Source organism: Theobroma cacao, chromosome 2, assembly GCF_053813885.1.
Source record: "Theobroma cacao isolate CCN51 chromosome 2, ASM5381388v1, whole genome shotgun sequence".
Lineage (NCBI taxonomy): Eukaryota > Viridiplantae > Streptophyta > Magnoliopsida > Malvales > Malvaceae > Theobroma > Theobroma cacao.
Genome location: NC_142640.1, coordinates 23,010,931 through 23,035,821, shown reverse-complemented (window position 1 = coordinate 23,035,821; position 24,891 = coordinate 23,010,931).

The following is a 24,891-nucleotide window of genomic DNA, read 5'->3' as shown; positions in this document are numbered from 1 at the left end:
AAACAGATTAGAATTGAATGCTTGACTTGGGAAACGTGAAGCTAAAACCCTCTATTGATAAGAAAAGTCCATTTATTGTCATTCATGCCTTCGAAAGCATTATTACTCGCTTTAAATGGTTTCACAATTTCATTGTTAATTTTAAGTTGAATTTTTTTACGTTTTTTTTAAAACAGATTATAATTGAATGTTTACCTCCGGAAACATGGGGCTAAAGCCCTCATTTGACATAAAAAGAGCATTTATAGTCACTCATGCCTTCAAAATCCTTATTACATGCATTCAATGGTCTTATAGTCGTATTATTGATTTCAAGTGGAATTGTTTTACATCTTTTGTTAAAACAGATTATAATTGAATGTTTACCTCGGGAAACGTTAAGCTAAAACCCTCTATTAATAGAAAAAGTCCATTTACTGTCGCTCATACCTTCAAAAGTCTTATTACATGTTTTACATGGTTTACTAATCTCATTATTGATTTTCAGTTGAATTCTTTTACATTTTTTTAAAAACTAATTATAATGGAATGTTTACCTCGGGAAACGTGGGGCTAAAGCCCTCATTTGACATAAAAAGATCATTTATAGCCACTCTTGCCTTCAAAATCCTTATTACTCGCTTTCAATGGTTTTATAGTCTCATTATTGATTTCAAATGGAATTTTTTTACATCTTTTGTTAAAACAGATTATAATTGAATGTTTATCTCGAGAAACGTTCAGCTAAAACCCTCTATTAATAGGAAAAGTCCATTTATTGTCGCTCATACCTTCAACAGCCTTATTACACGCTTTAAATGGTTTCCTAATCTCATTATTGATTTTGAGTTGAATTTTTTTATATTTTTTTAAAATTAATTATAATTCAATATTTACCTCGAGAAACGTGGGGCTAAAGCCCTCATTTGACATAAAAAGAGCATTTATAGTCACTCATGTCTTCAAAATCCTTATTACTCGCTTTCAATGGTTTTATAGTCTCATTATTGAGTTCAAGTTGAATTTTTTTACATTTTTAGTTAAAACGGAATATGATTGAATGTTTACCACGGGAAACGTTAAGCTAAAACCCTCTATTAACAAGAAAAGTCCATTTATTGTCGCTCATGCCTTCAAAAGCCTTATTACTCGCTTTAAATGGTTTTATAATCTCATTATTGATTTCAAGTTGAATTTTTTTACATTTTTTGTTAAAACAGATTATAATTGAATGCTTGCCTTGGGAAACGTGAAGCTAAAACCCACTATTGATAAGAAAAGTCCATTTATCGTCCCTCATGCCTTCGAAAGCCTTAATACTCGCTTTAAATGGTTTTATAATCTCATTACTGATTTCAAGTTGAATATTTTTACATTTTTGTTAAAACATATTATAATTGAATGCTTACCTTGGGAAACGTTAAGCTAAAACCCTCTATTGATAAGAAAAGTCCATTTACCGTCATTTATGCCTTCGAAAGCCTTATTACTCGCTTTAAATGGTTTCACAATTTCATTATTGATTCTAAGTTGAATTTTTTTACATTTTTTTAAAAACAGATTATAATTGAATGTTTACCTCAGGAAACGTGGGGCTAAAGCCCTCATTTGACATAAAAAGAGCATTTATAGTCACTCATGCCTTCAAAATCCTTATTACACGCTTTCAATAGTCTTATAGTCGTATTAATGATTTCAAGTGGAATTGTTTTATATCTTTTGTTGCAACAGATTATAATTGAATGTTTACCTCGGGAAACGTTAAGCTAAAACCCTCTATTAATAGGAAAAGTCCATTTATTGTCGCTCATGCCTTCAAAAGCCTTATTACACGCTTTAAATGGTTTACTAATCTCATTATTGATTTTGAGTTGAATTTTTTTACATTTTTTTTAAAACTAATTATAATTGAATGTTTACCTCGGGAAACGTGGGGCTAAAGTCCTCATTTGACATAAAAAGAGCATTTATAGTCACTCTTGCCTTCAAAATCCATAATACTCACTTTCAATGGTTTTATAGTCTCATTATTGATTTCATGTTAAATTTTTTTATTTTTAGTTACAACAGATTATAATTGAATGTTTACCATGGGAAACGTTAAGCTAAAACCCTCTATTAACAGGAAAAGTCCATTTATTGTCGCTCATGCCTTCAAAAGCCTTAATACTCGCTTAAATGGTTTTATAATCTCATTATTGATTTCGAGTTGAATTTTTTTACATTTTTTGTTAAAACATATTATAATTGAATGCTTACCTTGGAAAACGTGAAGCTAAAACCCTCTATTGATAAGAAAAGTCCATTTATCGTCACCTATGCCTTCGAAAGCCTTATTACTGGCTTTAAATGGTTTCATAATTTCATTATTAATTTTAAGTTGAATTTTTTTACATTTTTTTCTAAAACAGATTATAATTGAATGTTTACCTTGGGAAACGTTAAGCTAAAACCCTCTATTGATAAGTAAAGTCCATTTATCGTCACTTATGCCTTCGAAAGCCTTATTACTCGCTTTAAATGGTTTCATAATTTCATTATTAATTTTAAGTTGAATTTTTTTACACTTTTTTTTAAAACAGATTATAATTGAATGTTTACCTCGGGAAACGTTAAGCTAAAACCCTCTATTGATAAGAAAAGTCCATTTATCGTCACTTATGCCTTTGAAAGCCTTATTACTCGCTTTAAATGGTTTCATAATTTCATTATTAATTTTAAGCTGAATTGTTTTATATTTTTTTTTAAAACAGATTATAATTCAATGTTTACCTCAGGAAACATTACACTAAAACCCTCTATTAACAGAAAAAGTCCATTTATTTTCGCTCATGCCTTCAAAAGCCTTATTACTCTCTTTAAATGGTTTTATGATCTCATTATTGATTTCAAGTTGATTTATTTTACATTTTTTGTTAAAACAGATTATAATTGAATGCTTACCTTGGGAAATATGTAGCTAAAACCCACTATTGATAAGAAAAGTCCATTTATCGTCACTCATGCCTTCGAAAGCCTTAATACTCGCTTTTAATGGTTTTAGAACCTCATTATTGATTTCAAGTTGAATATTTTTACATTTTTGTTAAAACAGATTATAATTGAATGCTTACCTTGGGAAACGTGAGGCTAAAACCCTCTATTAATAAGAAAAGTCCATCTATCGTCACTCATGCCTTCGGAAGCCTTATTACTCGCTTTAAATGGTTTCATAATTTCATTATTGATTTTAAGTTGAATTTTTTTACATTTTTGTTAAAACAGATTATAATTGAATGCTTACCCTGGGAAACGTGAAGCTAAAACCCTCTATTCATAAGAAAAGTCCATTTACCGTGACTCATGCCTTCGAAAGCCTTATTACTCGATTTAAATGGTTTCATAATTTCATTATTGATTTTAAGTTGAATTTTTTTACATTTTTTTAAAAAAAGATTATAATTGAATGTTTACCTCAAAAAACGTTAAGCTAAAATCCTCTATTAACAAGAAAAGTCCATTTATTATCGCTCATGCCTTCCAAAGCCTTATTACTCGCTTTAAATGATTTGAAGATTTCATTATTAATTTTAAGTTGAATTTTTTTACATTTTTTTTAAAACAGATTATAATTGAATGTTTACCTCGAGAAACGTTAAGATAAAACCCTCTATTAATAGGAAAAGTCCATTTATTGTCGCTCATGCCTTCAAAAACCTTATTACACGCTTTAAATGGTTTACTAATCTCATTATTAATTTTCAGTTGAATTTTTTTAGATTTTTTTAAAACTAATTATAATTGAATGTTTACCTCGGGAAACGTAGGGCTAAAGCCCTCATTTGACAAAAAAAGTGCATTTATAGTCACTCATGCCTTCGAAATCCTTATTACTCGCTTTCAATGATTTTATAGTCTCATTATTAATTTCAAGTTGAATTTGTTTATTTTTAGTTAAAACAGATTATGATTGAATGTTTACCATGCGAAACGTTAAGCTCAAACCCTCTATTAATAGGAAAAGTCCATTTCTTGTCACCCATGCCTTCAAAAGCTTTATTACTTGCTTTAAATGGTTTTATAATCTCATTATTGATTTCAAGTTCAATTTTTTTACATGTTTTGTTAAAACAGATTATAATTGAATGCTTACCTTAGGAAACGTGAAGCTAAAACCCTCTATTGATAAGAAAAGTCCATTTACCGTGACTCATGCCTTCGAAAGCCTTATTACTCGCTTTAAATGGTTTCATAATTTCATTATTGATTTTAAGTTGAATTTTTTTACATTTTTTTAAAAAAAGATTATAATTGAATGTTTACCTCAAAAAACGTTAAGCTAAAATCCTCTATTAACAAGAAAAGTCCATTTATTATCGCTCATGCCTTCAAAAGCCTTATTACCCGTTTTAAATGATTTGAAGATTTCATTATTGATTTTAAGTTGAATTTTTTTTACATTTTTTTTTAAACTGATTATAATTGAATTTTTACCTCGGGAAACGTGCGGCTAAAGTCTTCATTTGACATAAAAAGAGCATTTATAGTCACTCATGCCTTCAAAATCCTTATTACTCGCTTTCAATGGTTTTATAGTCTCATTATTGATTTCAAGTGGAATTTTTTTACTTTTTTAGTTAAAACAGAATACGATTGAATGTTTACCACAGGAAACGTTAGGCTAAAACCCTCTATTAACAGGAAAAATCCATCTATTGTCGCTCATGCCTTCAAAAACCTTATTACTCGCTTTAAATGGTTTTATAATCTCATTATTGATTTCAAGCTGAATTGTTTTATATTTTTTGTTAAAACAAATTATAATTGAATGCTTACCTTGGGAAACATGAAGCTAAAACCCACTATTGATAAGAAAAGTCCATTTATCGTCACTCATGCCTTCGAAAGCCTTAATACTCACTTTAAATGGTTTTATAATCTCATTATTGATTTCAAGTTGAATATTTTTAAATTTTTATTAAAACAGATAATAATTGAATGCTTAACTTGGGAAACGTGAAGCTAAAACCCTCTATTGATAAGAAAAGTTCATTTATCGTCACTTATGCCTTCGAAAGCTTTATTACTCGTTTTAAATGGTTTCACAATTTCATTATTAATTTTAAGTTGAATTTTTTTACATTTATTTAAAAACAGATTATAATTGAATGTTTACCTCGAGAAACGTGAGGCTAAAGCCCTCATTTCACACAAAAAGAGTATTTGTAGTCACTCATGCCTTCAAAATCCTTATTACACGCTTTCAGTGGTTTTATAGTCGTATTATTGATTTGAAGTGGAATTGTTTTACATCTTTTGTTAAAACAGATTATAATTGAATGTTTACCTCGAGAAACGTTAAGATAAAACCCTCTATTAATAGGAAAAGTCCGTTTATTGTCGCTCATGCCTTCAAAAGCCTTACTACACGCTTTAAATGGTTTACTAATCTCATTATTGATTTTGAGCTGAATTTTTTTACATTTTTTTTAAAACTAATTAAAATTGAATGTTTACCTTGGGAAACGTGGGGCTAAAGCCCTCATTTGACATAAAAAGAGCATTTATAGTCACTCTTGCCTTCAAAATCCTTATTACTCGCTTTCAATGGTTTTATAGTTTCATTATTGATTTCAAGTTGAATTTTTTTATTTTTCTTTAAAACAGATTATGATTGAATGTTTACCATGGGAAACGTTAAGCTAAAACCCTCTATTAACAGGAAAAGTCCATTTATTGTCGCTCATGCCTTCAAAAGCGTTATTACTCGCTTCGAATGGTTTTATAATCTCATTATTGATTTCAAGTTGAATTTTTTTACATTTTTTGTTAAAACTTATTATAATTGAATGTTTACCTTGGGAAACGTGAGGCTAAAACCCTCTATTAATAAGAAAAGTCCATCTATCGTCACTCATGCCTTCGAAAGCTTTATTACTCGTTTTAAATGGTTTCATAATTTCATTATTGATTCTAAGTTGAATTTTTTTACATTTCTGTTAAAACAGATTATAATTGAATGCTTACCTTGGGAAACGTGAAGCTAAAACCCTCTATTGATAAAAAAAAGTCCATTTATCGTCACTTATGCCTTCGAAAGCCTTATTACTCGCTTTAAATGGTTTCATAATTTCATTATTAATTTTAAGTTGAATTGTTTTACATTTTTTTAAAACAGATTATAATTGAATGTTTACCTCGAGAAACGTGGGGCTAAAGCTCTCATTTGACATAAACAGAGCATTTATAGTCACTCATACCTTCAAAATCCTTATTACACGATTTCAGTGGTTTTATAGTCGTATTATTGATTTCAAGTGGAATTGTTTTACATCTTTTGTTCAAACATATTATAATTGAATGTTTACCTCGAGAAACGTTAAGATAAAACCCTCTATTAATAGGAAAAGTCCGTTTATTGTCGCTCATGCCTTCAAAAGCCTTATTACACGCTTTAAATGGTTTACTAATCTCATTATTGATTTTGAGTTGAATTTTTTTACATTTTTTTTAAAACTAATTAAAATTGAATGTTTACCTTGGGAAACGTGGGGCTAAAGCCCTCATTTGACATAAAAAGAGCATTTATAGTCACTCCTTCCTTCAAAATCCTTATTACTCGCTTTCAATGGTTTTATAGTTTCATTATTGATTTGAAGTTGAATTTTTTTATTTTTCTTTGAAACAGATTATGATTGAATGTTTACCATGGGAAACGTTAAGCTAAAACCCTCTATTAACAGGAAAAGTCCATTTATTGTCGCTCATGCCTTCAAAAGCGTTATTACTCGCTTCGAATGGTTTTATAATCTCATTATTGATTTCAAGTTGAATTTTTTTACATTTTTTGTTAAAACTTATTGTAATTGAATGCTTACCTTGGGAAACGTGAGGCTAAAACCCTCTATTAATAAGAAAAGTCCATCTATCGGCACTCATGCCTTCGAAAGCCTTATTACTCGCTTTAAATGGTTTCATAATTTCATTATTGATTTTAAGTTGAAATTTTTTAAATTTCTGTTAAAACAGATTATAATTGAATGCTTACCTTGGGAAACGTGAAGCTAAAACCCTCTATTGATAAAAAAAAGTTCATTTATCGTCACTTATGCTTTCGAAAGCCTTATTACTCGCTTTAAATGGTTTCATAATTTCATTATTAATTTTAAGTTGAATTTTTTTACATTTTTTTAAAACAGATTATAATTGAATGTTTAGCTCAGGAAACGTGAGACTAAAGCCGTCATTTGACATAAAAAGAGCATTTATAGTCACTCTTGCCTTGAAAATCCTTATTACTCCCTTTCAATGGTTTTATAGTTTAATGATTGATTTCAAGTTGAATTTTTTTATTTTTCTTTAAAACAGATTATGATTGTCATGACCCGGAATCTCCCTCAAGCCCATGACAATCGTCGCGACGTCCCGATTGACACTCATTATCCGGAATGACAACCGGAATCCCGCAAGGCTTACATATCAGTTTCTTTCCTTTCTTCTGAGCAATCATTGTTAAATATCGAGTTTTTAGAGAATATATACTATTTTAGATCAAAAACAATCAAAATATAATTTTCGCCACACAAGGGTATTTTGGTCATTTTTTTTTTCAACAATTTCGAAATTGGCTAAAACGTAATATACAAGTACAAAACACATAATTCATATTCAAAATGAGTTTAAAAGTCTAAAATCTTCATTTAAAATGAAATTACGATTATTTGAATATAAAAAGAAAATAAAAGAAATATTAAGGGAAATATTCTATTTTCTTATAAAACAATATTTATAAAGTTATACGTGAATAATTTTTATAGCGTAAAAGCTAAATAAATTTATACATACTGAAATACAGTAAGCCAAAATATTTAATTTAATTTACAATAACAAGAGGGCCCCCGAATAAACAAAAGTAAAGAGGACTGCGAACCTACGGTTGGAAAATGCAGATCCAATGGTAGTCCTCGATGAGATCAGCTATCTACAGTCTATACTGAACCTGAAATGGGTGGAAAGGAGGGTGGTGAGATTATAAAATCCCAATGAGTAAACAGACATTATCATAAATATCTAAAGGCGAGTAAAATGGAGGCAAGTTTAAACAACAAATTTCAACCCATTTCATAATGTTTTCAATTTATTTCTTAAACCATAAAATATTTGTAATTTACCAAAATAGTTGTTAAGGCTTATGTCTTTTATTAAAACAAGGCTCAAGCCAAAACTAATCCTCGGGGATACCTTGGCCGAGGCATCTAACCGAGTTCGCCAAGGGTGTTAAAATATTCACACGTGAAACACATTTTTATTTTTAAAACAAGCAGTCCCTTGGCGTTGGCCGAGTTACACATTCACGTGGGGGTTCGACGTGAAATGAGCTATAATACTACCCCGGGAGTTACCCTCCTCGCCTCTACAACCGGAGTAACTATATAACTGGGTTTACCGTGCCCCTCTAATAGGCAGTCCACGGAAACCCGTCACTGCAGTGACTAACCCACCAATTTTAATAAAATTTCGACAGTATAACGTGGCTTTTATTTATTTATCCAGCCTGCATAGTAAAAACAACTTACATAAATTTCCCAATGCATTCACAAAATATAGCCACATATACTCATTTCTCATAATCCATTCCTAGGAAAATATATATTTTCAAGTCAATTTGCAGCCTCCAATTACTCAATTTCATAATCAATACAATATATTTTTATTTATCACATTTATTCCTAAAACATCAAAAATCCCGTTTTCATTTCATAAAATACATAAAGGGCATTTAAAAATAAACTCTAGATAATTTACAATAATAATAAGTTTACTCACCGTTTGTACAAACTAAAAGCTTTCTAAGCGCCCCGATCACTACTCGTCGGGTACGACTTCTTTGCCTTTTCCAGAAGGCTCTCCTCCTAGACACATTACAAAAATTTACACAATTCATCACATTGATGCTAAATCACTATATAATTAACTTAAATCCAATACTAATGCATGGTATGAAATGCAATAGCCTAAAACGGCTTAAACGCGGTATTAACCTATTTTTGGCACTTTGCTCGATAAATTGCTAACGCGCTCCATTTTAGCTCTAAATCATCCCATTCTCTCTCCAACATTTCTAACCATTAAATATCAGCCAATAACCTTCTAAAAACAACAAAATCAGCTCACTCCCTTCCTTGGAAAATTCGGCCAAAAATTGGACATTAACTCGGTTAATTTTCTACTTTGTTTTTCTATCACGTTTAATCGTTTTTCATCATTTCTCTTCATTTTCCATAGAATAAAATCAATTCATCATCATTGTACAGCATTGAGCATCCAGCCAAGAGTGGGTATTGTGAAAATTTAATGATTTCTTGCCCAATTTAATTTCTAAACACATTTAACTAACTAAAACTATCAATTTAACTAAAAATCAAAACCTAAAAATTTCAATTTCTCTCCCCTAGAATTTCGTCCAGCCCTTGATATCACTTTTTGATCTCTCTCCTCAAGCATGCTAAATGGAAATAAAGGCATAGGAAAGGTAGAAATCAAGCTAAAATCGAAAAATCTTACCGTTAGACGCGTAAACGGTCGAAAACCGCGAATTTCCCTTTGAATTTTCTTGTTTCTCTTTGGTTTTTCTTTTTTTCTTCCTTTCCTCTCTATTTCCTCTCTTGTTCTTCCTTATGGCCGGCCAGCACTTAAAATGGGTTTAAATGGGCTGACTTTTCATTAAAATAATATTATTTAATTTTAAAAATGCCACGTGTCACTTTCCCATTGGCCCATTTTTAAAATTTCATCCATTTGTTTCCAAATTTTCACCATACACTTGTCTCACATATCCATAGCTTAGATAAAATTCTCAGACTTATCCAAAGTCTCGGTGGAGTAATTTTTGAAATTTACACTTTTGCCCCCGTAAAAGTGAAAAATTACATTTTTGCCCAAAAAAATTGAAAAATTGCCCATAGACATATTTTTCATCCCTTATACTCATACCATTCTCCAATTTGTCAAATTTGATCTAAATTCTCTCAAAATCTCAAATTTTGTCCGTGGGTGGCAAAATTACGATTTTGCCCCTACACACCAGAAATCACCAGAATTAAACTTTTTCACTTCCTATCATTAAATTATACTCCAAATAGTCAATATTGGTCAAAAATTTCACACCATGATCAAATTATTATCTTAGGTGGCAAAATGACGATTTTGCCCTTGAATATCAAAATTTCCAATTTTACCCCAAATTAATCCTCGAACTCTGAACAATCATTTTTTAGTCATTTCTTGACTATAAAATATTAAATTTCATCCTACAATTCCTATTTGAACTAGTTCGAGGTTAAATCAACTCAAGTGTACCATTAGGTACAATACCGAATTTCGTCTATTCTTAGGTGTTTTTCCTAGCATAATAACATACTACTCAGTGCATGTATGTCATGACATGTGTTTATAGGGTCAGGTTTTACAATGATTGAATGTTTACCATGGAAAACGTTAAGCTAAAACCCTCTATTAACAAGAAAAGTCCATTTATTGTCGCTCATGCCTTCAAAAGCGTTATTACTCGCTTCGAATGGTTTTATAATCTCATTATTAATTTCAAGTTGAATTTTTTTACATTTTTCGTTAAAACTTATTATAATTGAATGCTTACCTTGGGAAACGTGAGGCTAAAACCCTCTATTAATAAGAAAAGTCCATCTATCGTCACTCATGCCTTCGGAAGCCTTATTACTCGCTTTAAATGGTTTCATAATTTCATTATTGATTTTAAGTTGAATTTTTTTACATTTTTGTTAAAACAGATTATAATTGAATGCTTACCCTGGGAAACGTGAAGCTAAAACCCTCTATTGATAAAAATAAGTCCATTTATCGTCACTTATGCCTTCGAAAGCCTTATTACTCGCTTTAAATGGTTTCATAATTTCATTATTTATTTTAAGCTGAATTTCTTTACATTTTTTTAAAAACAGATTATAATTGAATGTTTACCTCGAGAAACGTTAAGATAAAACCCTCTATTAATAGGAAAAGTTCATTTATTGTCGCTCATGCCTTCAAAAACCTTATTACACGCTTTAAATGGTTTACTAATCTCATTATTAATTTCAAGTTGAATTTTTTTATTTTTAGTCAAAACAGATTATGATTGAATGTTTACCATGGGAAACGTTAAGCTCAAACCCTCTATTAATAGGAAAAGTCCATTTATTGTCACTCATGCCTTCAAAAGCCTTATTACTCGCTTTAAATGGTTTTATAATCTCATTATTGATTTCAAGTTGAATTTTTTTACATGTTTTGATAAAAAAGATTATAATTGAATGCTTACCTTGGGAAACGTGAAGCTAAAACCCTTTATTGATAAGAAAAGTCCATTTACCGTGACTCATGCCTTCGAAAGCCTTATTACTCGCTTTAAATGGTTTCATAATTTCATTATTGATTTTAAGTTGAATTTTTTTACATTTTTTTAAAAAAAGATTATAATTGAATGTTTACCTCAAAAAACGTTAAGCTAAAATCCTATGTTAACAAGAAAAGTCCATTTATTATCGCTCATGCCTTCAAAAGCCTTATTACTCGCTTTAAATGATTTGAAGATTTCATTATTGATTTTAAGTTGAATTTTTTTTACATTTGTTTTGAAACAGATTATAATTAAATTTTTACCTCGGGAAACGTGGGGCTAAAGCCTTCATTTGACATAAAAAGAGCATTTATAGTCACTCATGCCTTCAAAATCCTTATTACTCGCTTTCAATGGTTTTATAGTCTCATTATTGATTTCAAGTGGAATTTTTTTACTTTTTTAGTTAAAACAGAATACGATTGAATGGTTACCACAGGAAACGTTAGGCTAAAACCCTCTATTAACAGGAAAAATCCATCTATTGTCGCTCATGCTTTCAAAAGCCTTATTACTCGCTTTAAAAGGTTTTATAATCTCACTATTGATTTCAAGCTGAATTTTTTTATATTTTTTGTTAAAACAAATTATAATTGAATGCTTACCTTGGGAAACATGAAGCTAAAACCCACTATTGATAAGAAAAGTCCATTTATCGTCACTCATGCCTTCGAAAGCCTTAATACTCGCTTTAAATGGTTTTATAATCTCATTATTGATTTCAAGTTGAATATTTTTAAATTTTTGTTAAAACAGATAATAATTGAATGCTTAACTTGGGAAACGTGAAGCTAAAACCCTCTATTCATAAGAAAAGTTCATTTATCGTCACTTATGCCTTCGAAAGCCTTATTACTCCCTTTAAATGGTTTCACAATTTCATTATTAATTTTAAGTTGAATTTTTTTATATTTTTTTAAAAACAGATTATAATTGAATGTTTACCTCGAGAAACGTGGGGCTAAAGCCCTCATTTGACATAAAAAGAGTATTTGTAGTCACTCATGCCTTCAAAATCCTTATTACACGCTTTCAGTGGTTTTATAGTCGTATTATTGATTTCAAGTGGAATTGTTTTACATCTTTTGTTAAAACAGATTATAATTGAATGTTTACCTCGAGAAACGTTAAGATAAAACCCTCTATTAATAGGAAAAGTCTGTTTATTGTTGCTCATGCCTTCAAAAGCCTTATTACACGCTTTAAATGGTTTACTAATCTCATTATTGATTTTGAGTTGAATTTTTTTATATTTTTTTTAAAACTAATTAAAATTGAATGTTTACCTTGGGAAACGTGGAGCTAAAGCCTTCATTTGACATAAAAAGAGCATTTATAGTCACTCTTGCCTTCAAAATCCATATTAGTCGCTTTCAAATGTTTTATAGTTTCATTATTGATTTCAAGTTGAATTTTTTTATTTTTCTTTGAAACAGATTATGATTGAATGTTTACCATGGGAAACGTTAAGCTAAAACCCTCTATTAACAGGAAAAGTCCATTTATTGTCGCTCATGCCTTCAAAAGCGTTATTACTCGCTTCGAATAGTTTTATAATCTCATTATTGATTTCAAGTTGAATTTTTTTACATTTTTTGTTAAAACTTATTATAATTGAATGCTTACCTTGGGAAACGTGAGGCTAAAACCCTCTATTGATAAGAAAAGTCCATCTATCATCACTCATGCCTTCGAAAGCCTTATTACTCGCTTTAAATGGTTTCATAATTTCATTATTGATTTTAAGTGGAATTTTTTTACATTTTCATTAAAACAGATTATAATTGAATGCTTACCTTGGGAAACGTGAAGCTAAAACCCTCTATTGATAAAAAAAAGTCCATTTATCGTCACTTATGCCTTCGAAAAGCCTTATTACTCGCTTTAAATGGTTTCATAATTTCATTATTAATTTTAAGTTAAATTTTTTTACATTTTTTTTAAAACAGATTATAATTGAATGTTTACCTCGGGAAACGTGGGGCGAAAGCCCTCATTTGACATAAAAAGAGCATTTATAGTCACTCATGCCTTCAAAATCCTTATTACACGCTTTTAGTGGTTTTATAGTCGTATTACTGATTTCAAGTGAAATTGTTTTACATCTTTTGTTAAAACAGATTATAATTGAATGTTTACCTCGGGAAATGTTAAGCTAAAACCCTCAATTAATAGGAAAAGTCCATTTATTGTCGCTCATGCCTTCAAAAGCCTTATTACACGCTTTAAATGGTTTACTAATCCCGTTATTAATTTTGAGTGAATTTTTTTACATTTTTTTAAAACTAATTATAATTGAATGTTTACCTCGGGAAACGTAGGGCTAAAGCCCTCATTTGACATAAAAAGTGCATTTATAGTCACTCGTGCCTCCAAAATCTTTATTACTCACTTTCAATGGTTTTATAGTCTCATTATTAATTTCAAGTTGAATTTTTTTTAGTTTTAGTTAAAACAGATTATGATTGAATGTTTACCATGGGAAACGTTAAGCTAAAACCCTCTATTAATAGGAAAAGTCCATTTATTGTCACTCATGCCTTGAAAAGCCTTATTACTCGCTTTAAGTTGTTTTATAATCTCATTATTGATTTCAAGTTGAGTTTTTTTACATGTTTTGTTAAAACAGATTATAATTGAATGCTTACCTTGGGAAACGTGAAGCTAAAACCCTCTATTGATAAGAAAAGTCCATTTACTGTGACTCATGCCTTCGAAAGCCTTATTACTCGCTTTAAATGGTTTCATAATTTCATTATTGATTTTAAGTTGAATTTTTTTATATTTTTTTAAAAACAGATTATAATTGAATGTTTACCCCAAAAAACGCTAAGCTAAAATCCTCTATTAACAAGAAAAGTCCATTTATTATCGCTCATCCCTTTAAAAGCCTTATTACTCGCTTTAAATAGTTTGAAGATTTCATTATTGATTTTAAGTTGAATTTTTTGTACATTTTTTTTTGAAACCGATTATAATTGAATGTTTACCTCGTGAAACGTGGGGCTAAAGCCTTCATTTGACATAAAAAGAGCATTTATAGTCACTCATGCCTTCAAAATCCTTATTACTCGCTTTCAATCGTTTTATAGTCTCATTATTGATTTCAAGTGGAATTTTTTTACTTTTTTAGTTAAAACAGAATATGATTGAATGTTTACGACGGGAAACGTTAGGCTAAAACCCTCTATGAACAGGAAAAATCTATTTATTGTCGCTCATGCGTTCAAAAGCCTTATTACTCGCTTTAAATGGTTTTATAATCTCATTATTGATTTCAAGCTGAATTTTTTTACATTTTTGTTAAAACAAATTATAATTGAATGCTTACCTTGGGAAACGTGAAGCTAAAACCCACTATTAATAAGAAAAGTCCATTTATCGTCACTCATGCCTTCGAAAGCCTTAATACTCGCTTTAAATGGCTTTATAATCTCATTATTGATTTCAAGTTGAGTATTTTTACATTTTTGTTAAAACAGATTGTAATTGAATGCTTACCTTGGGAAACGTGAAGCTAAAACCCACTATTGATAAGAAAAGTCCATTTATCGTCACTCATGCCTTCGAAAGCCTTAATACTCGCTTTAAATGGTTTTATAATCTCATTATTGATTTCAAGTTGAATATTTTTACATTTTTGTTAAAACAGATTATAATTGAATGCTTACCTTGGGAAACGTGAAGCTAAAACCCTCTATTGATAAGAAAAGTTCATTTATCGTCGCTCATGCCTTCGAAAGCCTTATTACTCGCTTTAAATTGTTTCATAATTTCATTATTGATTTTAAGTTGAATTTTTTTACATTTTTTTTAAAACAGATTATAATTGAATGTTTGCCTCGAAAAAAGTTAAGCTAAAACCCTCTATTAACAAGAAAAGTCCATTTATTATCGCTAATGCCTTCAAAAGCCTTATTACTCGCTTTAAATGGTTTCAAGATTTCATTATTTGATATTAAGTTGAATTTTTTTACATTTTTTTTAAATTGATTATCATTGAATGTTTACCTCGGGAAACGTGGGGCTAAAGCCTTCATTTGACATAAAAAGAGCATTTATAGTCACTCATGCCTTCAAAATCTTTATTACTCGCTTTCGATGGTTTTATAGTCTCAATATTGATTTCTAGTTGAATTTTTTTACATTTTTAGTTAAAACAGAATATGATTGAATGTTTACCACGGGAAATGTTAAGCTAAAACCCTCTATTAATAGGAAAAGTCCATTTATTGTCGCTCATGCCTTCAAAAGCCTTATTACACGTTTTAAATGGTTTCCTAATCTCATTACTGATTTTGAGTTGAATGTTTTTACATTTTTTGTTAAAACAGATTATAATTGAATGCTTACCTTGGGAAACGTGAAGCTAAAACCCACTACTGATAAGAAAAGTCCATTTATCGTCACTCATGCCTTCGAAAGCCTTAATACTTGCTTTAAATGGTTTTATAATCTCATTATTGATTTCAAGTTGAATTTTTTTACATGTTTTGTTAAAACAGATTAGAATTGAATGCTTGACTTGGGAAACGTGAAGCTAAAACCCTCTATTGATAAGAAAAGTCCATTTATTGTCATTCATGCCTTCGAAAGCATTATTACTCGCTTTAAATGGTTTCACAATTTCATTGTTAATTTTAAGTTGAATTTTTTTACGTTTTTTTTAAAACAGATTATAATTGAATGTTTACCTCCGGAAACATGGGGCTAAAGCCCTCATTTGACATAAAAAGAGCATTTATAGTCACTCATGCCTTCAAAATCCTTATTACATGCATTCAATGGTCTTATAGTCATATTATTGATTTCAAGTGGAATTGTTTTACATCTTTTGTTAAAACAGATTATAATTGAATGTTTACCTCGGGAAACGTTAAGCTAAAACCCTCTATTAATAGAAAAAATCTATTTACTGTCGCTCATACCTTCAAAAGCCTTATTACATGTTTTACATGGTTTACTAATCTCATTATTGATTTTGAGTTGAATTCTTTTACATTTTTTTAAAAACTAATTATAATGGAATGTTTACCTCGGGAAACGTGGGGCTAAAGCCCTCATTTGACATAAAAAGATCATTTATAGCCACTCTTGCCTTCAAAATCCTTATTACTCGCTTTCAATGGTTTTATAGTCTCATTATTGATTTCAAATGGAATTTTTTTACATCTTTTGTTAAAACAGATTATAATTGAATGTTTATCTCGAGAAACGTTCAGCTAAAACCCTCTATTAATAGGAAAAGTCCATTTATTGTCGCTCATACCTTCAACAGCCTTATTACACGCTTTAAATGGTTTCCTAATCTCATTATTGATTTTGAGTTGAATTTTTTTACATTTTTTTAAAATTAATTATAATTCAATATTTACCTCGAGAAACGTGGGGCTAAAGCCCTCATTTGACATAAAAAGAGCATTTATAGTCACTCATGTCTTCAAAATCCTTATTACTCGCTTTCAATGGTTTTATAGTCTCATTATTGAGTTCAAGTTGAATTTTTTTACATTTTTAGTTAAAACGGAATATGATTGAATGTTTACCACGGGAAACGTTAAGCTAAAACCCTCTATTAACAAGAAAAGTCCATTTATTGTCGCTCATGCCTTCAAAAGCCTTATTACTCGCTTTAAATGGTTTTATAATCTCATTATTGATTTCAAGTTGAATTTTTTTACATTTTTTGTTAAAACAGATTATAATTGAATGCTTACCTTGGGAAACGTGAAGCTAAAACCCACTATTGATAAGAAAAGTCCATTTATCGTCCCTCATGACTTCGAAAGCCTTAATTCTCGCTTTAAATGGTTTTATAATCTCATTACTGATTTCAAGTTGAATATTTTTACATTTTTGTTAAAACATATTATAATTGAATGCTTACCTTGGGAAACGTTAAGCTAAAACCCTCTATTGATAAGAAAAGTCCATTTACCGTCATTTATGCCTTCGAAAGCCTTATTACTCGCTTTAAATGGTTTCACAAATTCATTATTGATTCTAAGTTGAATTTTTTTACATTTTTTTAAAAACAGATTATAATTGAATGTTTACCTCAGGAAACGTGGGGCTAAAGCCCTCATTTGACATAAAAAGAGCATTTATAGTCACTCATGCCTTCAAAATCCTTATTACACGCTTTCAATAGTCTTATAGTCGTATTAATGATTTCAAGTGGAATTGTTTTATATCTTTTGTTGCAACAGATTATAATTGAATGTTTACCTCGGGAAACGTTAAGCTAAAACCCTCTATTAATAGGAAAAGTCCATTTATTGTCGCTCATGCCTTCAAAAGCCTTATTACACGCTTTAAATGGTTTACTAATCTCATTATTGATTTTGAGTTGAATTTTTTTACATTTTTTTTAAAACTAATTATAATTGAATGTTTACCTCGGGAAACGTGGGGCTAAAGTCCTCATTTGACATAAAAAGAGCATTTATAGTCACTCTTGCCTTCAAAATCCATAATACTCACTTTCAATGGTTTTATAGTCTCATTATTGATTTCATGTTGAATTTTTTTATTTTTAGTTACAACAGATTATAATTGAATGTTTACCATGGGAAACGTTAAGCTAAAACCCTCTATTAACAGGAAAAGTCCATTTATTGTCGCTCATGCCTTCAAAAGCCTTAATACTCGCTTAAATGGTTTTATAATCTCATTATTGATTTCGAGTTGAATTTTTTTACATTTTTTGTTAAAACATATTATAATTGAATGCTTACCTTGGAAAACGTGAAGCTAAAACCCTCTATTGATAAGAAAAGTCCATTTATCGTCACATATGCCTTCGAAAGCCTTATTACTGGCTTTAAATGGTTTCATAATTTCATTATTAATTTTAAGTAGAATTTTTTTACATTTTTTTCTAAAACAGATTATAATTGAATGTTTACCTTGGGAAACGTTAAGCTAAAACCCTCTATTGATAAGTAAAGTCCATTTATCGTCACTTATGCCTTCGAAAGCCTTATTACTCGCTTTAAATGGTTTCATAATTTCATTATTAATTTTAAGTTGAATTTTTTTACACTTTTTTTTAAAACAGATTATAATTGAATGTTTACCTCGGGAAACGTTAAGCTAAAACCCTCTATTGATAAGAAAAGTCCATTTATCGTCACTTATGCCTTTGAAAGCCTTATTACTCGCTTTAAATGGTTTCATAATTTCATTATTAATTTTAAGCTGAATTGTTTTATATTTTTTTTTAAAATAGATTATAATTCAATGTTTACCTCAGGAAACATTACACTAAAACCCTCTATTAACAGAAAAAGTCCATTTATTTTCGCTCATGCCTTCAAAAGCCTTATTACTCTCTTTAAATGGTTTTATGATCTCATTATTGATTTCAAGTTGATTTTTTTTACATTTTATGTTAAAACAGATTATAATTGAATGCTTACCTTGGGAAACGTGTAGCTAAAACCCACTATTGATAAGAAAAGTCCATTTATCGTCACTCATGCCTTCGAAAGCCTTAATACTCGCTTTTAATGGTTTTAGAACCTCATTATTGATTTCAAGTTGAATATTTTTACATTTTTGTTAAAACAGATTATAATTGAATGCTTACGTTGGGAAACGTGAAGCTAAAACCCTCTATTGATAAGAAAAGTCCATTTACCGTGACTCATGCCTTCGAAAGCCTTATTACTCGATTTAAATGGTTTCATAATTTCATTATTGATTTTAAGTTGAATTTTTTTACATTTTTTTAAAAAAAGATTATAATTGAATGTTTACCTCAAAAAACATTAAGCTAAAATCCTCTATTAACAAGAAAAGTCCATTTATTATCGCTCATGCCTTCCAAAGCCTTATTACTCGCTTTAAATGATTTGAAGATTTCATTATTAATTTTAAGTTGAATTTTTTTACATTTTTTTTAAAACAGATTATAATTTTATGTTTACCTCGAGAAACGTTAAGATAAAACCCTCTATTAATAGGAAAAGTCCATTTATTGTCGCTCATGCCTTCAAAAACCTTATTACACGCTTTAAATGGTTTACTAATCTCATTATTAATTTTGAGTTGAATTTTTTTAGATTTTTTTAAAACTAATTATAATTGAATGTTTACCTCGGGAAACGTAAGGGTAAAGCCCTCATTTGACAAAAAAAGTGCATTTATAGTCACTCATGCCTTCGAAATCCTTATTACTCGCTTTCAATGGTTTTATAGTCTCATTATTAATTTGAAGTTGAATTTGTTTATTTTTAGTTAAAACAGATTATGATTGAATGTTTACCATGCGAAACGTTAAGCTCAAACCCTCTATTAATAGGAAAGGTCCATTTATTGTCACCCATGCCTTCAAAAGCTTTATTACTCGCTTTAAATGGTTTTATAATCTCATTATTGATTTCAAGTTGAATTTTTTTACATGTTTTGTTAAAACAGATTATAATTGAATGCTTACCTTAGGAAACGTGAAGCTAAAACCCTCTATTGATAAGAAAAGTCCATTTACCGTGACTCATGCCTTCGAAAGCCTTATTACTCGCTTTAAATGGTTTCATAATTTCATTATTGATTTTAAGTTGAATTTTTTTACATTTTTTTAAAAAAAGATTATAATTGAATGTTTACCTCAAAAAACGTTAAGCTAAAATCCTCTATTAACAAGAAAAGTCCATTTATTATCGCTCATGCCTTCAAAAGCCTTATTACTCGTTTTAAATGATTTGAAGATTTCATTATTGATTTTAAGTTGAATTTTTTTTACATTTTTTTTAAACTGATTATAATTGAATTTTTACCTCGGGAAACGTGGGGCTAAAGTCTTCATTTGACATAAAAAGAGCATTTATAGTCACTCATGCCTTCAAAATCCTTATTACTCGCTTTCAATGGTTTTATAGTCTCATTATTGATTTCAAGTGGAATTTTTTTACTTTTTTAGTTAAAACAGAATACGATTGAATGTTTACCATAGGAAACGTTAGGCTAAAACCCTCTATTAACAGGAAAAATCCATCTATTGTCGCTCATGCCTTCAAAAACCTTATTACTCGCTTTAAATGGTTTTATAATCTCATTATTGATTTCAAGCTGAATTGTTTTATATTTTTTGTTAAAACAAATTATAATTGAATGCTCACCTTGGGAAACATGAAGCTAAAACCCACTATTGATAAAAAAAGTCCATTTATCGTCACTCATGCCTTCGAAAGCCTTAATACTCACTTTAAATGGTTTTATAATCTCATTATTGATTTCAAGTTGAATATTTTTAAATTTTTATTAAAACAGATAATAATTGAATGCTTAACTTGGGAAACGTGAAGCTAAAACCCTCTATTGATAAGAAAAGTTCATTTATCGTCACTTATGCCTTCGAAAGCTTTATTACTCGTTTTAAATGGTTTAACAATTTCATTATTAATTTTAAGTTGAATTTTTTTACATTTATTTAAAAACAGATTATAATTGAATGTTTACCTCGAGAAACGTGGGGCTAAAGCCCTCATTTCACACAAAAAGAGTATTTGTAGTCACTCATGCCTTCAAAATCCTTATTACACGCTTTCAGTGGTTTTATAGTCGTATTATTGATTTGAAGTGGAATTGTTTTACATCTTTTGTTAAAACAGATTATAATTGAATGTTTACCTCGAGAAACGTTAAGATAAAACCCTCTATTAATAGGAAAAGTCCGTTTATTGTCGCTCATGCCTTCAAAAGACTTATTACACGCTTTCAATGGTTTACTAATCTCATTATTGATTTTGAGTTGAACTTTTTTACATTTTTTTTAAAACTAATTAAAATTGAATGTTTACCTTGGGAAACGTGGGGCTAAAGCCCTCATTTGACATAAAAAGAGCATTTATAGTCACTCTTGCCTTCAAAATCCTTATTACGCTTTCAATGGTTTTATAGTTTCATTATTGATTTCAAGTTGAATTTTTTTACTTTTCTTTAAAACAGATTATGATTGAATGTTTACCATGGGAAACGTTAAGCTAAAACCCTCTATTAACAGGAAAAGTCCATTTATTGTCGCTCATGCCTTCAAAAGCGTTATTACTCGCTTCGAATGGTTTTATAATCTCATTATTGATTTCAAGTTGAATTTTTTTACATTTTTTGTTAAAACTTATTATAATTGAATGCTTACCTTGGGAAACGTGAGGCTAAAACCCTCTATTGATAAGAAAAGTCCATCTATCATCACTCATGCCTTTCAAAAGCCTTATTACTCGCTTTAAATGGTTTCATAATTTCATTATTGATTTTAAGTGGAATTTTTTTACATTTTTGTTAAAACAGATTCTAATTGAATGCTTACCTTGGGAAACGTGAAGCTAAAACCCTCTATTGATAAAAACAAAATCCATTTATCGTCACTTATGCCTTCGAAAGCCTTATTACTCGCTTTAAATGGTTTCATAATTTCATTATTAATTTTAAGTTAAATTTTTTTACATTTTTTTTAAAACAGATTATAATTGAATGTTTACCTCGGGAAACGTGGGGCTAAAGCCCTCATTTGACATAAAAAGAGCAATTAGAGTCACTCATGCCTTCAAAATCCTTATTACACGCTTTTAGTGGTTTTATAGTCGTATTACTGATTTCAAGTGAAATTGTTTTACATCTTTTGTTAAAACAGATTATAATTGAATGTTTACCTCGGGAAATGTTAAGCTAAAACCCTCAATTAATAGGAAAAGTCCATTTATTGTCGCTCATGCCTTCAAAAGCCTTATTACACGCTTTAAATGGTTTACTAATCCCGTTATTAATTTTGAGTTGAATTTTTTTACATTTTTTTAAAACTAATTATAATTGAATGTTTACCTCGAGAAACGTAGGGCTAAAGCCCTCATTTGACATAAAAAGTGCATTTATAGTCACTCATGCCTTCAAAATCTTTATTACTCGCTTTCAATGGTTTTATAGTCTTATTATTAATTTCAAGTTGAATTTTTTTATTTTTAGTTAAAACAGATTATGATTGAATGTTTACCATGGGAAACGTTAAGCTAAAACCCTCTATTAACAGGAAAAGTCCATTTATTGTCACTCATGTCTTGAAAAGCCTTATTACTCGCTTTAAGTGGTTTTATAATCTCATTATTGATTTCAAGTTGAGTTTTTTTACATGTTTTGTTAAAACAGATTATAGTTAAATGCTTACCTTGGGATACGTGAAGCTAAAACCCTCTATTGATAAGAAAAGTCCATTTACCGTGACTCATGCCTTCGAAAGCCTTATTACTCGCTTTAAATGGTTTCATAATTTCATTATTGATTTTAAGGTGAATTTTTTTACATTCTTTTAAAAACAGATTATAATTGAATGTTTACCCCGAAAAACGTTAAGCTAAAATCCTCTATTAACAAGAAAAGTCCATTTATTATCGCTCATCCCTTCAAAAGCCTTATTACTCGCTTTAAATGGTTTGAAGATTTCATTATTGATTTTAAGTTGAATATTTTGTACATTTTTTTTGAAACCGATTATAATTGAATGTTTACCTCGTGAAACGTGGGGCTAAAGCCTTCATTTGACATAAAAAGAGCATTTATAGTCACTCATGCCTTCAAAATCCTTATTACTCGCTTTCAATCGTTTTATAGTCTCATTATTGATTTCAAGTGGAATTTTTTTACATTTTTAGTTAAAACAGAATATGATTGAATGTTTACCACGGGAAACATTAGGCTAAAATCCTCTATTAACAGAAAAAATCCATTTATTGTCGCTCATGCCTTCAAAAGACTTATTACTCGCTTTAAATGGTTTTCTAATCTCATTATTGATTTCAAGCTGAATTTTTTTACATTTTTGTTGAAACAAATTATAATTGAATGCTTACCTTGGGAAACGTGAAGCTAAAACCCACTATTGATAAGAAAAGTCCATTTATCGTCACTCATGCCTTCGAAAGCTTTAATACTCGCTTTAAATGGCTTTATAATCTCATTATTGATTTCAAGTTGAATATTTTTACATTTTTGTTAAAACAGATTGTAATTGAATGCTTACCTTGGGAAACGTGAAGCTAAAACCCACTATTGATAAGAAAATTTCATTTATCGTCACTCATGCCTTCGAAAGCTTTAATACTCGCTTTAAATGGCTTTATAATCTCATTATTGATTTCAAGTTGAATATTTTTACATTTTTGTTAAAACAGATTGTAATTGAATGCTTACCTTGGGAAACGTGAAGCTAAAACCCACTATTGATAAGAAAATTTCATTTATCGTCACTCATGCCTTCGAAAGCCTTAATACTCGCTTTAAATGGTTTTATAATCTCATTATTGATTTCAAGTTGAATATTTTTACATTTTTGTTAAAACAGATTATAATTGAATGCTTACCTTGGGAAACGTGAAGCTAAAACCCTCTATTGATAAGAAAAGTCCATTTATCGTCGCTCATGCCTTCGAAAGCCTTATTACTCGCTTTAAATTGTTTCATAATTTCATTATTGATTTTAAGTTGAATTTTTTTACATTTTTTTAAAAACAGATTATAATTGAATGTTCGCCTCGAAAAAAGTTAAGCTAAAACCTTCTATTAACAAGAAAAGTCCATTTATTATCGCTAATGCCTTCAAAAGCCTTATTACTCGCTTTAAATGGTTTCAAGATTTCATTATTTGATATTAAGTTGAATTTTTTACATTTTTTTAAAACTGATTATCATTGAATGTTTACCTTGGGAAACGTGGGGCTAAAGCCTTCATTTGACATAAAAAGAGCATTTATAGTCACTCATGCCTTCAAAATCTTTATTACTCGCTTTCAATGGTTTTATAGTGTCAATATTGATTTCTAGTTGATTTTTTTTACATTTTTAGTTAAAACAGAATATGATTGAATGTTTACCACGGGAAACGTTCAGCTAAAACCCTCTATTAATAGGAAAAGTCCATTTATTGTCGCTCATGCCTTCAAAAGCCTTATTACACGTTTTAAATGGTTTCCTAATCTCATTACTAATTTTGAGTTGAATGTTTTTACATTTTTTGTTAAAACAGATTATAATTGAATGCTTACCTTGGGAAACGTGAAGCTAAAACCCACTACTGATAAGAAAAGTCCATTAATCGTCACTCATGCCTTCGAAAGCCTTAATACTCGCTTTAAATGGTTTTATAATCTCATTATTGATTTCAAGTTGAATTTTTTTACATGTTTTGTTAAAACAGATTAGAATTGAATGCTTGCCTTGGGAAACGTGAAGCTAAAACCCTTTATTAATAAGAAAAGTCCATTTATCGTCATTTATGCCTTCGAAAGCATTATTACTCGCTTTAAATGGTTTCACAATTTCATTGTTAATTTTAAGTTGAATTTTTTTACGTTTTTTTTAAAACAGATTATAATTGAATGTTTACCTCCGGAAACATGGGGCTAAAGCCCTCATTTGACATAAAAAGAGCATTTATAGTCACTCATGCCTTCAAAATCCTTATTACATGCTTTCAATGGTCTTATAGTCGTATTATTGATTTCAAGTGGAATTGTTTTACATCT